Genomic DNA, 14427 nt, shown 5'->3' with positions numbered 1-14427 from the left:
CCTGGGTTAATGCTGATGAAGTCACACTTAGACCCTAGACAACTTCAGCATGAGGGGTGATTGCTAAAGGAACCAATCATGAAATTCGATCATTGGAAATTTTAGCCTCACCTCTGACCTCTGGGGAAGGGTAGAGCTTGGGTTAATCACCAATGACTAATGATTTAATCAATCATGCCTATGTGATGGAACTTCCATAAAACACCTAAACAATGGGCACTGAGAACTTCCAGGTTGGTAAACAGGTGGAGGAGCTGGGAGGATGGTGCCTAGAGATGGTGTGGAGGCTTCATGCCACCCCCACTCTTCAGATGTGACCCTGTGCATCACTGCCATCTGCCACTCCTGAGTTATATCCTGTATGATAAAACAATAAATATAAATACATTGTTCCCCTAATTCTAGAAGCTATAAAACCAAACCATTGAAACTAAGGGGGGGCTTGTGGGAACCCACCATCATTATAGACAACCAGTCAGAAGTTTCGGAGTCCAGATTTGCAACTGGTGTCTGGAGAAGGTGTGGTATTGTGGGACTGAGTCCTTCATCCTCAGGGTCTACACTTTCTCTAAGTCACTAGTATCAGAACTGAACTGAATTGTAGGACACTCAGTTGATGACTAGAAAGTTGGAGAATTTTTCAGAGTGAGAAAAAAATCCACACATTCAATGTTTGAAGTGTTCAGTTACTTTAGAGACGTAATTTAAAATCTCAGGAAAAAAATACTTTGATGCATTTTATAAACCTTTTATCTTGATGTTATATGACTAAGAAGATTTCAGGGTTATTGTGAACTTTAAATTAAATAAGTTAATAAAAGCGTTTTTCTGAAGTGATATGATGAAATTCAATAAATTTTATTTTGTGAGGCTTCCTGGGGACAGGCATTCTATCAATATTTGTCTTATAGTCTCAATCTCTTTCTCTATTTCTATATCACTCTTTCTCTGTCCATATCCTGGTTTCTCTCATTCTCTATCTCTTTCTCTCTTTTTCTCTCTTGAAAATTAATGAAAAGTGCAATGTATTTGCCATTCTTCACAAACAGACTCTAGAAAAATAGAGTCAAAATCCTTAAAGAGTTTATAGGTAGAAAGACTTATATGAAGTGAGCCAGTAAGATGGCATGGTGGTTGAGGAAACTGGATCCCACATAGCTGACAGCATAGTTTGAGACCCAGACTCGGTGGCTTGAAACACGTCAGATATGTGTGCATGTGCATGCTCAAAATCCTTACAGGAGAGTGGAGGAGAAGGGATTTTAGTATGACCATCTGCCCTAGGGGGTGATTTCTCAATGTTCCTCACTGTCTCTCTCAGGTGAGTGCACGCATTCTATAGCAAATAAAAAGAATCTCTGATATGAAAGCAAAGTATTCATAATAAAGTTAAAATTAAAAATATTTAATATATATATATACAATGGATATCTTTCTATCTATCTATCTATCTATCTATCTATATATATATACTTTTCTGAGGAATAACGGAAAGCTTACCTATGTGAGAAGCAGGTAACATTTGAGGTGCATCTTCAAAAATTAATGACTTTTTTTTTAGATTTTTTGCCATAGGGTATGAGCTTGTCAAAGGGAAACAGAGGGAAAATGGAAAATCACCCCTGGAGGAATGGCCATGCTACAATGCCCTCTCCACTCTCCTCTCAGGAACAGTGTTAAATCCTAACAAAAAATCAATGATAGAGATGAAAGCGCTTGGCAAAATGGCAGGTAGTTTGGCCTTCTTTGAATATGAATTGTGTAGGAATATGTCTTTCATTTCAGAGACAGAAGGTTAATATGCCTTAAGTTTAAGAAATAATTCCTTCAGTGGGAGAATGAGAGATGGAGAGGCAAGAATTTGTGGAAAAAAAAAATGGAAGAGAGGTATTAATCCAGACAACTGATGGAGAGGACCCAGAGTAAAGGTGTCAAAAAGAGAGAGAGAGTAGAAGAGGAGAAAGTGAACAATAATTTAGAGAAATAATTTATTGCTTATTCATCCATTCACTTAAAACTTTGTTGTACTCTGAAAAAAAGATGTGATTATTTTTATTATAATAGAGATTAAAATGTGCAAACCAGAAGATGTGGAATTACATAGAATATTTTTACATTGTAAGCCATGTACTATAGCCAGAGTTGGAAGTGGGAAGAGGTATTGACAACTAAGCAAGCTTGGTTTGAAGGTCTTCATAGGTCATGCTTTAGCATTTAAATTTATTATGATGTTTATGAGAGACATAAATGGGTCCTAAGTATGAGACAGTTTAATCATATTTGTGTTTTAGTATGATTTCTCTGGTAGCAGTGTGGAAGTTAAATTTGAAGAGCTAATGATATACTTAAAAATTTCTTGGTGATTAATTGCACTGAAGAATGAAGAAAGGAAAGAATATGTCAGCCTGCACATAGCAATTTTGTGAAAATATATTATTATAATTAAATCCTTTGAAAAGTATTAAACTTTGTCCTTCTGAATATTTTATGTTTAAATATCAAATCCATTTTGGTAAAAAGAATTATAATTGTTTTGAACTTGCTCAATAGAACCTGGTAATAAAATGATTTTACTAAATATTCCAAAATACTGTTTTCTTAAGCAAGATACAGAAGTTGTGCTACCACCATTAGGCTTCCCACTCAGCAGAAACAAAACATCAGTGAAAACTATGGGACCAGACAGTAGCTCACTCTGGTGTGATGCTCTGCACAGCTTGACCCATATGAGAAGGTTCCCAGTTACAGTCCGGAGACTAGCCAGAGTACACTGGATATGTACATGCCTGTGACCCGGAGCTGGCTAAGGCTAGGAGTGGAGCAGTGTCAGGACCTGTCAAGGTGCTCTCTTTCTTTTTCTCTCTTCTCTATCTCTCTCATGAATGCACACTCATGGAAGAAACACATAAATAAATTAAAGAAAAAGTCAATGAAAACTAAACCCTGCTTGTGAGGGAACTACCTTGGAAAGAGAAGAACAGTAACAAGTGGGACTTGCTCCAGTAAGCATTTCACTTTTGTTTATTACACTCAGCAGTTTACATTTTTTAAAAGAATTATTTTATTTATTATTGACATTTAAAAAACATTGCTATAGAGCATGCATGCTTACCAGAAAAAGCTGAGAGAGAGAGAGAGAGAGGCAAAGTGAGAAAGCAAGCCATGTCTGCAACTCAAACTGTGGTCAGCCATAACAAAGCAGCAAGTGACCAAGAAGACAGACAAAAAGTTGGAAGAATAGGAGAATACTCAAGGTGAATAGTATAGATAAAAGAACATATAACAAAACTGAATATGAGATAATATCAATACTTAGAGAATTCAAATGAGAGGCAGATTATTTGTTTTATTTTTAACAAGCCCAGTTCCTAAGAATCTATGACAATCTTATGTAGTTCTTCCAAAACTCATCCCATGAAACAAAATGAGTAGTAATAAAAACACAAAGCTGTATTTAAAAACAACAACAAAAATGACTTGGATTCTACATTTAAAAATAGGCAAGAAGAAGAATGATACACAAATGTATACAGTTGCTTAGCCATCCTATATTTAAATATCCACTATATTTTATTAATGGTTTTGCTTACTTGAACTAACAGGGATCAAGAACTGTTGCGTCTGAGCTACTCACATAAAATAGCTGTATGGCCTTTAATAAATCACAGAATTTTACTGACTGACATTCCCTCCAATGTAAAATAATAGAGTCATTTATTCCTAATTAGACTCAGTCAATTGTTACAAGTTAGAGAAGAAGCACAAGTCCAGTTTTTGTTTCAGAAATGTTAAAAAAGTCAATAAGTGTGCTTGATTTATTTCAATATATCCTTTACTTTTTTGATATTAAAGAACAAAAGCAAAAACATTTTCAAATTCATCAATAATCTTAAAATACCATTAAAAAACAAGAAACAAGAACCAAAAAAAAAAAGAAATTTAAGGTAATGGAATGGATATAATGTTTCTTTTAACTCCACTCATGAATTTCTCTTTGACAATTTATCTCTTCTCAAGCTAATTTGCATTACAGTCAATAATTTTCATATATATTGATAGGTCAATCACACAGCCAAAACTTAAAATACAACAACAATATATCTGAAATCTATTTCTTTTCAAAGCTAGCATCCCTAATAAAATATATTGACTTTATTCCTTTAGAAATAGTTTGTCAAAAAAAAAAAAAGAAAGAAAGAAATTTTGTCAATGTGTTGAAATGAAGAGGAACTGAAGGTAACCGATCATCTCTGAAAGTGTTTGTCGCCATTATAATTACTATCTCTAGCATTCATCATGCCTTTTAAGAACATGATTATACTACAAAGAAGAGGATTTTTTTTTTTTTTGGTAACAATTTGCCATAGAGTGTATGTGTTCACTGGGGAAAGAAACAAAGATAATGAGAGGGAAAGTGAAAAATCACTCCCCTGGGGGGGATGGTCACACTATTCCTCCATTCTTCTATTGAGATTTTGGGCATGGAGGCAAACTCACCTGGTATGATTTTCAAGTCAATTGGCCTTGGACTCAAATCATGGTGGATCACATGGGAATCCAGTGCCTTAACTTCCATGCTGCCTGCTGGCTACAGGGAATAGTATTTTCAAGGAAGTTCTATTAAAAAAAAAAAAAAAACTGTAGACACTTAGTTTATCATTAAAAAATTAGATAGAAGGCTGAATTTGAGTTTTGTGTGATAAGTAATAAACAATAGCCTTTATTTGCCTTTGTCTTCTGAATCCAATTGCCAAAGGAATCAGCAACTTTAATGAGCTAAGAGGGAAGTGAAAATACAATTGCCTTGGTTAATGGTTTGTAAAGGAAACAAATGCAGGGGCTCTTCTGAACTTCCACTATGTCAGTTACTTAAATAAAAAGCTAAAAGGCTACCTTTCGAAACAATGCCAATGGCACTATTGGGCTAAGCAAAGGAAATTGGACTCCAGATGTTGCTTGAGTTAATAACTTTGCCAAGATTTTGATCAGAAGTGGACACTTGGCAATTGGAATTTAACATGCGTAAGTGAAGTTTGCATAATAAAATTTAAATATTAATTGTATCCTCACAGTAAAAAGCAAATAATGCAAGCCAAAGATATTAGTGTAATTAAATGGACAGTAATATACATTTAATTCAGTTATGTTCTCAAAGAAGAAAATAGATTGGCAAAAGAACCCCCCAAAATACAAATCTTAACAAATTGAGTCCTGCATATTTTACATTTTTACCAAGACTGCTGAGTTTTCTTAGATTAATTATATATGGATTACATATTCCAAATCTGATAAAACACACTCTTGCTAGATATTTTGAAAGGCAATAAAACAGGAAGTACAAAGATTTTTGTATCAGTTATACCACGTGTTAGATGTTTGATTTTTTTTTTTTAGAGGTTTTTGGTATAGGGGGCATTGCTCACCAGAAACACAGAGAGAGACAGAGAGACACAAAGCAAGAAATCACCCCTGATGGGGTATTGCCACACCACAATCCCTTCTCCTCCATTCTTCTCTCAGGATCTTGGACACACACACACACACACACACGAGCCCAGCGCAAGTTTAAGCTACTGAGTCAGGGACTCGAATCATGATCGACTACATGAGAGTCCAGTGATGTAGCCAGTAGGCAATCTGCTGGTCCCATATGTTTGATTTTGAACACTCTGTTTAACTACTTTGTTTGTTATATTCTCATCTGTGTAATGGAAGTCTGTAAAATACATTTAACAAATCATCACTACTTTGGAGATAAATGTCTCTCTTAACTGAGCAAATTTACTCATCTAGAAAAGTTAATTCCATTGAGTTTTATGACCAAAAGTCATCAACGATTACTGGTCTGAAGTTCAGAACCAACAATTCAAACTAGTCATGCCAAGGAGTTGTGTAATTTTGTTCAAGTCGCTAACTCTACTGGTACTCAGGCTACTTCTGGTGTTCTATAATTCTCAATTCATGAACAGTGAAAATAAATTCACCTCCCTACACACAGGTTGGCATAGAAAAATGCCTACTTAAAATAGAAAACTTTGAGGGCCAGATAGTGGCACAGCTATAATGTAAGACTCCCTACAAGAATTTTTCACATGGGGCGGACCAGCATGGAGTCCAGAAACCTCCTTGTATATGCCAGGACCATGTATGTCTGCAATCCATGGCTAGCTGAGTCCAGGAATAGATCATGGTATGGAAGTCCTGTTGGAGGTTCTGTCATGTCTCTCTCTCTCTCTCACTCATGGAAGAAATAAACAAACTTTAAGAAAAGGAGAAAATTTAATGTCTCAAATAGACTTTCAGAGTAAAGCTATGATTTTGAGCTCCTATACTAAACAACCATCATAGATTTTAAAAGCAACATTCATTGCAGTAGTAAAAGTTTTTTTAAAAAAATATAATATAATTATACTTCAATACAAAACACTACTGTACACAAAAATCAAGTTTTTCCAATAGTTTTCTGGCTTTCAAGTTTCTGTTTTAAGAAGGTGTGCTCAGATTTAAATGGATGTTCTCAGATAGTGTGATTAATTTACTACTTGCTTGATCATGAGGAAAATTCTGTATAACATATCTATGGAAATAAGAAATACATAGCATGAGTAAGTGCTATCGCTACCTCTTGCCGTTGGGGTTTGGTGCTTTCTCAACTAATAGCAGCCTCCTTGGTAAGCCACCATTCACTAAACAGTGCTCTTGGTTACCAAGAGATAATTTAAGAAATGCTCCAGAAAATGTACACTTTTGATTGTCATCTGGAGTCTTAATAAATTACTGTCTCTTCTATTTCCAAGTAAGGTATGTCAAATGTTCTCTCTAGCCTAAAGGAAGAGAAAAAAATAAAGAGGGAAGGAAAAAAACTTCAGCTTTATTCATTACCTCAGTACAGATAGTCCATGTTCATCTTACACACGTCATCTCTAACCTCTGCCCCACAGATAGTATATAGGAGAGGCCTGAGACCTTCTCTCTGACCAAAAGGATAATATCTTATGTTCAACAGCACCCAAAGGGCATGCTGAGGCAGTGCTCTAACTAACACAAGTTGTAAGCTCTGCATTGTAAGTACATTTAAATGTTATACAGAGAAAGATAACTTTATTAAAATACAAAAAATAATGTCTAAGCATTGTAAGAATGACCTGATTCTTTATTTATTTATAAATAGTTCACATCTAAGATAGAACTGTAAAAAAGTATGAATCTAAGATCCTCATTCTTGAAAGTAATGATCTTCTTTTCTCAATTTAGAACACTTTTAAAGTGATTGATTAAAGAATTGTCAAGTTATTAACACTTCAAAAGAGGATAATATTTTATTTATTATTATCTTTCAGCAACAACCAAAGACCTAGAATAGACAAGATCACTGTTTTAAAACTGCAAATAACCCATTTGTGACCTATTTTTTGGTAGGTCCTAACTAAGAGACAGAGAGACAGAGAGAAAGAAACAAAATAAAGGCAGATGGATAGATAATTGATAGATGGCAAATTGATAGCAAGATAATACATAGATATATAACAGATAGATACAAAAGAACATATATTAAAATATCAGACTGTAGTGTATACCCAATAGCCAATACAAAGTCATTCAGTTTTTTCTTCCCCTTTAGAGATTAGTCTTTCCATAATTCCCCTCAGAATTCTTCCTAGAAGTTTCACATAGAAGTCACTCAGCATATTCAGCTGGTGGATGGACTCAGGTGGAGGAGCTGAGATGGCTACATTCAAGTTTCTGGCACTTGATAAGTGTAGCTAGAAGGGCCTTGTCTGGAATTGTTGATTTGAGAACCTACTTATGACTTTCCAGGGTGACAGTTTGAGAATATTTGGCCTTTCTTAATGAGCAGTTCAGGACACATAGCAAAAGAGTGTTCCAAAAGACACAAGTGCATATTTCCAGTTGTCAAAGAAAGTCTAAGCATGGTTTAATTCTTTTCATTACTTTTTTCCCCCTATTTATTGAGTCAAAGAGGCCATATTCTAAGGAATAGACGGAGACTGAAAAATCCTGTGTAGAGTATCAGGGTTTGTGTTATGTTTACTCTGACACAAGGCGTCTGGCCCCTCTCTGCCTTGCTCCCTACCTCGTGATTTTCGCACTGTTTAAATTGTTGTTATCCTTGAGACCATCTAGTCCCAGTGTCTCATTTAACATAAGAAAACGAAGGCTCAGAGAGACATACTCATTTACCCAAGGTCATAAAGGTAATCTCATTACCTAGTGTTTTCACTATCGGAGAAAAAATTATCTTTCCAAATGTCATATTTGCACCTCTGAAATGACATCTAAATAGGTTATTTACTTGGTTTTTCTTCCCAGTCAATTGGGTGATGCTTGAATGCAGATATTATGGCACAGAATAGTAGGAAAGAAAAAGTTGAAAAAATAAGTGATGGAGGACAATAATAGGATTCTGACAGGAATTCAAGATGTGGAAGACTGGAAATAAAATCAAGTGAGTTGGGGAAACAAACAAACAAAGAATGGGTACCTTTCTGGGACAAGACACCAAGCTAGCTGCCTTGACAAGACAATAGGCCAAAGGTAGCAATCACTAGAAATAGTGGGTCAGGCAATAAAGACAAGTGAAATCAAGTGAGAAGAGTGACACACTGAGGAAGACACTGATAAAAAAAATCTGAAGACTTTCACTGGCAGTTAAGGTGGAGTAACAGGAGGTAGATTTTACCTCCTGCATGAAACATCAAAAAAGTCAAAAGCAACTTATAAATAAATCACTGGATTTCAGAACATTTGCCAACAGACAGCAAGAGCTCAAGAACTGTGATCTCGGGACCAGCAGGTGGCGTGGTGGTTAAGGCGCTGGACACTCCCACATGGCCGACCAGGGTTCGAGTCCTGAACCTGGCGGCTTGCTTTCTCACTTCCTCTCTCTTTCACTCTCACCCTCTGTGTCTCTCTGGTTAAATTAAAAAATAAATGAATGAATAAATAAAAATAAAATAAATAATTATTTAAAAACATTTAAAAAAAGAACTGTGATCTCAGAAAGAGAGAAAACAAATGCAATAAGCTGCACCACTGTCCCAGTTTACCGCTGGAAGAGGATTCCAAGCCTTCAGTGTAGAGAGAGAAGAAATCAAAGAAGAGCCCTCAGAAACTTCTAAGATGAGGCGATAAAAGCTAAGATTCCAGAGTACTGGAAGTGGCTAAAGTCAGCAGGGCAGAGTATTAGATAAGTCAGAGCTGTGCAGAGAGATAACTTAAATATTTTCAAAGTGGTAGAGAGGTACACTTTAGCTGAGTACCAATTAGCTTTTGCAACTGAATAAATAATCTGAGGCTGAAGTACTATCCTACACTAAATAAAATAATCTAAGAAATTCTCACAGGAATGGAAATGGTTCCTGCTTCTACCAACCACCATGCAAATTGCTATAATTCTCAAAGAAGTCAAGAAAAGTGTTCAAACGAGTTTTATCTTAGAAATTGACCAAAATTGGCATTGTGGTCCCTCCAAACAAACATTCAAAGTTCAGATAACTATAATCCTGATTATAGACCAATTATGTTTATCTATTTTTTTCTTTTTTTTCTTTTTTTTTTACATTTTTGTCTTAGAGTATGTGTGCTCATGGAGACAGAGAAAGACAGAGAAAGAGAGAGTCAGAAATCACTAGAAATCTCCATGCCTCAATCCTTTCTTTATTCTCCTCTCAAGATCTTAAGCACGCACTCACTCACGTCTGACACAATTTTCACGCACAAGGTCTGGGGCTCAAACTCTAGTTAATCATGTGGAAGTTCAGCACCATAATTATATGTCACCTGATGGACCTCATTTTTATCTTTATTAAAAATAAGATCTGAGGGACCAGCAGATGGCATAATGGTTACATCGCTGGACTCCCATATAGTCCAGTGGTTCAAGTCCCTGACCCAGCAGGTTCAAATTCAAGCCAGGCAGATGTGTGTACATGCCCAAAATCTTGAAAGGAGAATGGAGGAGAAGGGATTGTGGTACGGCTATACCCCTTGGTGGGGAGATGGGGGTGACTTCTCGCCTTCTGTTTCTCTGTCTCTTAGATAAGCACACACACCTTGTAACAACAACAAAAAATCTCTCCAAAAAAATATCTGAAAAGATCAAAGTCTGTCTAAATATTTTTATTTAACAGAAAAAAAAGAAAAGAAATCTCAGGACACAATGTCTGAACGTATCACATTCAGAAAAAAGAAAAAGAAAAACACACACAGCAGGCAGGAAAAGAAGAAACAGGAAGAAAAAATAAACTTGATGAAAAGAAATAGAGTCAAAAGTGATACAGAAATCGCCCATGTGATATACTATGCAAATTAGAAAATTAAAGTCATTATTGTAATTGCTTTTTATATATTTTAGAGTCCTGAAGAGGGGCCAGTAGCTGGCTTGGTAGTTAAGGCACTGGACTCCCACATGGTCAACTGCGTTTTGAGCCCTGGACCTGGTGGCTTGAAAATCATGCTGGACTTGTGTGTGCACGTGCCCAAAATCATAAGAGGAGAATGGAGAAGGGACTGCAGCATGATCATCCTCCTTTGGAGGTGATTTCTTGCTTTCCCTCTCTCTGTTTATTTATCTCTCTGGAGAACACATATGCCTTATGACAAAAAACTAAAAAGAAAAAAAAAAAAAGAATCCATAAGAAAGTGAAGGAATGTTAGATAAAGGCATAGAGGGTACAAAAATACCGAAACCAATGTTTTTTTTTTTTTTTGGAGAGATTTTCACTGTAGGGCTTGTGCACTCGCCAGACAGACAGAGAGAGACATAGAGACAGAAAGCGAGAAATCACCCCCCAGGGGGGATGGTCACGCCGCAATCCCTTCTCCTCCATTCTCCTCTCGGGATCTTGGGCACGCACGCACACGCGCCCGGCGTGAGTTTTAAGCCACCGGGGCCGGGACACGAACCGCAGTCGACTACGTGGGAGCCCAGCGACATAGCCATTACGCTAACTGCTGGTTCCCTCAAACCAATGTTTTAAGGATAAAAGCAATGTATTGGATGAAATTGTCACTGGACAGGATAAAGGACAGATCGTACTTTGCAAAAAAGATGAATGAACTTGATAACAGAGCCATAGGCAATATCCCAGATGAAATACAGAAAGAAAACAAATAAAACACCCTGAAGAGAGAGCATGTGTGCTATGGCTATGCCACAGTTTCAGTTTCCCAACACATACACAACAGGAATTCAGAAAGAGACCAGAGAGGAAGGATAGAAAATATCTGGCAAAAACATGACTCAACAAATTTCTATCTTGAATAATATTACTAACCCACAAATCCAAGAGCTGAAAAAGCCAAAGCAATAAAAACTCCTGGGGCCGGCAGGTGGCATGGTGGTTAAAGGCGCTGGACTTCCATGTGGCCAGCCATGGTTCAAGTCCTGGACCTGGTGGCTTGCTTTCTCAATTTCCCTCTCTCTATTTCTCTGTCTGTCTCTGATCAAACTGGAACATACTAATAATAATAATAAAATAACATTAAATAAAATAATTCTTTAATTAAAAAAAAACTCCTCAAGCACAAGAAACACACAGAAAATTAAGCAAGGGCAAGTCATAATAAATGAAAAAAAGAGAATCTTAAAGGCAGTCAGAAATGAAATGTATTGCCTATGAGAAACAAAAGAAAATGAAATATATTGTCAAGAGTACAATGGATGAGAAGATAGTGAAGCAACATTAAAATCATGGGGAAAAATGCTAGCTACACAAATTTTACATCTAGTGATAACATCCTTCAAAAATACAGGTTGGTGATGTGCAGGACTTCCAGAATAGTGCTGTGGAAAATTTAGTGAATCCTCTCCCCAATGGAAAAAATATTTAATTGGCAAAAATATAAATTATTATTTCAATTTTTTCTGAACTTAAAGACATAAATAAGGTGAAGGTAAAAGGAAGAAAAACTATAGTAAGTAAATACAAGGAAAAGCTTTTAAAACAAAACAAAATGGTACTAGAAGTTAAGAGAGACATTATATACCCACAAAGAAGAATGTTAAAAGGATGACTGAATAATTGCTCACACAGACATACCTAACAACAGAACTCAAAAATACATGAAGAAAACCTGGTAGAACTGTGAGGAAAAATTAAAATGTTAATAAATATTATAGTTACAGAATTAAACACCCAAATTCCATTAATGAAAAGAACTAAGCCAATGACTGACAAGGATTTATTAGACTTGAAAAAAATTTTTATTTATTTATTTATTTATTTATTTATTTATTTATTTATTTATTTGCTACAGAGTGCGTGTGCTTGCCAGAAAGAGAGAGAGAGACAGAGGGAAAGAAAGCAAGAAATCACCCCCCAGGGGAGATGGCTATGTCACAATCTCTTCTCCTCCATTCTCCTCTCGGATCTTGGGCATGCACACACACGCGCCTGGCGTGAGACAGACTCGAATTGCGGTCGAGTACACGGGAGTTCAGCAACATAACCATTATGCTAACTGCTGGTCCCTCTTTGTTATTTCTTAAGGACTAGTTACCTAATAGTGTTTTCCAAGTCTAATAAATCCTTGGGACCAGCAGTTAGCGTAATGGCTATGTTGCTGAACTCCCATGTAGTAGACCGCAATTCGAGTCCCAGACCTGGTGACTTGAATGACCGTCGAGTCCTAGACCTGGTGCTTAAACTCACTCTGAGTGCGTGTGCGGTGCATGCCCAAGATCCCAAGAGGAGAATGCAGGAGAAGGGATTGTGGCATGACCATTCCCCCCCACCGGGGTGATTTCTCGCTTTGTCTCTCTGTTTCTCTCTGTCTTTCCAGCAAGTGTGCATGACCTATAGTAAAAACCTCTCAAAAAATAAATAACAAAGACTATTAGGACTACTTTTAAATTAAAAACCAAACAAAACAAAACAAACTTAAGGCATGCAACTAAAGCAGTAATTATAAGGAAATCAATAGATGTGACTATATAAAAGAAAACAGAGCTCCCAAAATTAATAATCTAATAGTACACCTTTGGACAAAAAGTGAACCAAAACCCCAAAAGAAGTACTAAGTAAGAGAAAAGAAATAACAAAAATTAGTTTTCTACCTGTGAGAGAGCCCAGATGTAAAATTTAGATGAAAGAGACTTCAAAACAGCCATTTAACTTATGTTCAAAGACTTAAAAAAATGTAAAATTTACCACAAATTCACTGGTCAAGGAGAAGTGTGGGACTGAAGATTCAAACCCAGTTTATAGAAACGAGATCAAATAACTGAAGAAGAAAGCAGAAGCAAGAGAAAAAAGAAACACCACAGATAGTCATCTTCAAAAGCCGTTCTTCTGAGAGTAGAACACACAGTCTAAGAAAATGGTGGAAGGAAATCAAGATCAAAGTCAAGATCCTGGTCCAGAGATCTCCAGCCTCATTCACATTCTTATGTTGAAAGACGTAGGAATCGATCAAGCAGTAGTTTTTCCTCACAAAGTCTTTCAACTCCTACATAGTTCAGAAGTCTAGATCAAAATGCACAACAGGAAGGTCCAGGTCGAGACCTGGACCACTTTCCCATAGTCGAAGCAGTGAGAAATCACATCACAGGAGAACCTGTAATTGCTCTCCGGATAGAGAACAGCGTAAGGGCAGAGGCAAACAGAAAAGAAATGTGAAGACAAGGACAAGGAATTACACAACATCAATGTGGGAAATCTGGAAAAATCAAAGCTGGATTAGAACATCTGCCTCAGCCGATTAGACCAAACCCAAACTAACGCTGGTTCTTAAAGCCGCTGCAAAACTGAAGCATTAAAAGCCAAAGAGAAAAACCACCCTGGTAGAACAACTGAAAAGAGTAAAAGAAATTGAAGCTATTGAAAGTGATTCTTTTGTTCAGTAGACATTCAGATCAAGCCACAAAATCAAAAAGAAAGTAGAACCTAGTGAAGTGAAGCTTGCAACTTCAGCTTCCAGACCAGCATCAGTAGTTGCTCACCTGCCCAGCACTGAGAAAGAAATAGACCCTAGCAGCATCCCTACTGCTATCAAGTACCAAGATGACAATTCTTTGGCCAATCCAAATTTGTTTATTGAGAAAACTGAAGCTGAGGAAGAGTGGTTCAAGAGCATCAAAACTTGAGTTTTCTGGTAGCGAGCATTCCTTAGAAAGAATGCAAAAAGATGTTTTTAATGCTGAAAACAAGTGCTAGATAGTAACTTGAATCCACAGAACAAAACAGAGCACCAATGAGAGTACTTTTGTTATTATAAGAATAAAAATATATGATTCTCCTTTTTGCTTTTATGTACTGGTTTTAAAATATACTATATAAATAATATGTTTATGATACTATTACTGGACTTATGATATAAAGAAATGTCATATATTTATTAATAACAGCAGAAACTAGCTGAATGAACACAGATGTACAGAGGTAAAGGAATGATACCAGGTTGTAA

At 36.4% G+C, this 14427-nt stretch overlaps 1 pseudogene; it reads left to right on the top strand.

Moving 5' to 3' along the window:
* The first annotated feature begins 212 nt into the window (after window positions 1–212).
* LOC102485741 (serine/Arginine-related protein 53-like) lies at window positions 213–14107 on the top strand (annotated as a pseudogene).
* Window positions 14108–14427: the final 320 nt, after the last annotated feature.

The sequence above is a fragment of the Tupaia chinensis genome, unplaced genomic scaffold (assembly GCF_000334495.1).
Source record: "Tupaia chinensis unplaced genomic scaffold, TupChi_1.0 Scaffold000309_1, whole genome shotgun sequence".
Taxonomy (NCBI): domain Eukaryota; kingdom Metazoa; phylum Chordata; class Mammalia; order Scandentia; family Tupaiidae; genus Tupaia; species Tupaia belangeri.
This window is presented reverse-complemented; position numbering and strand designations above follow the sequence as displayed.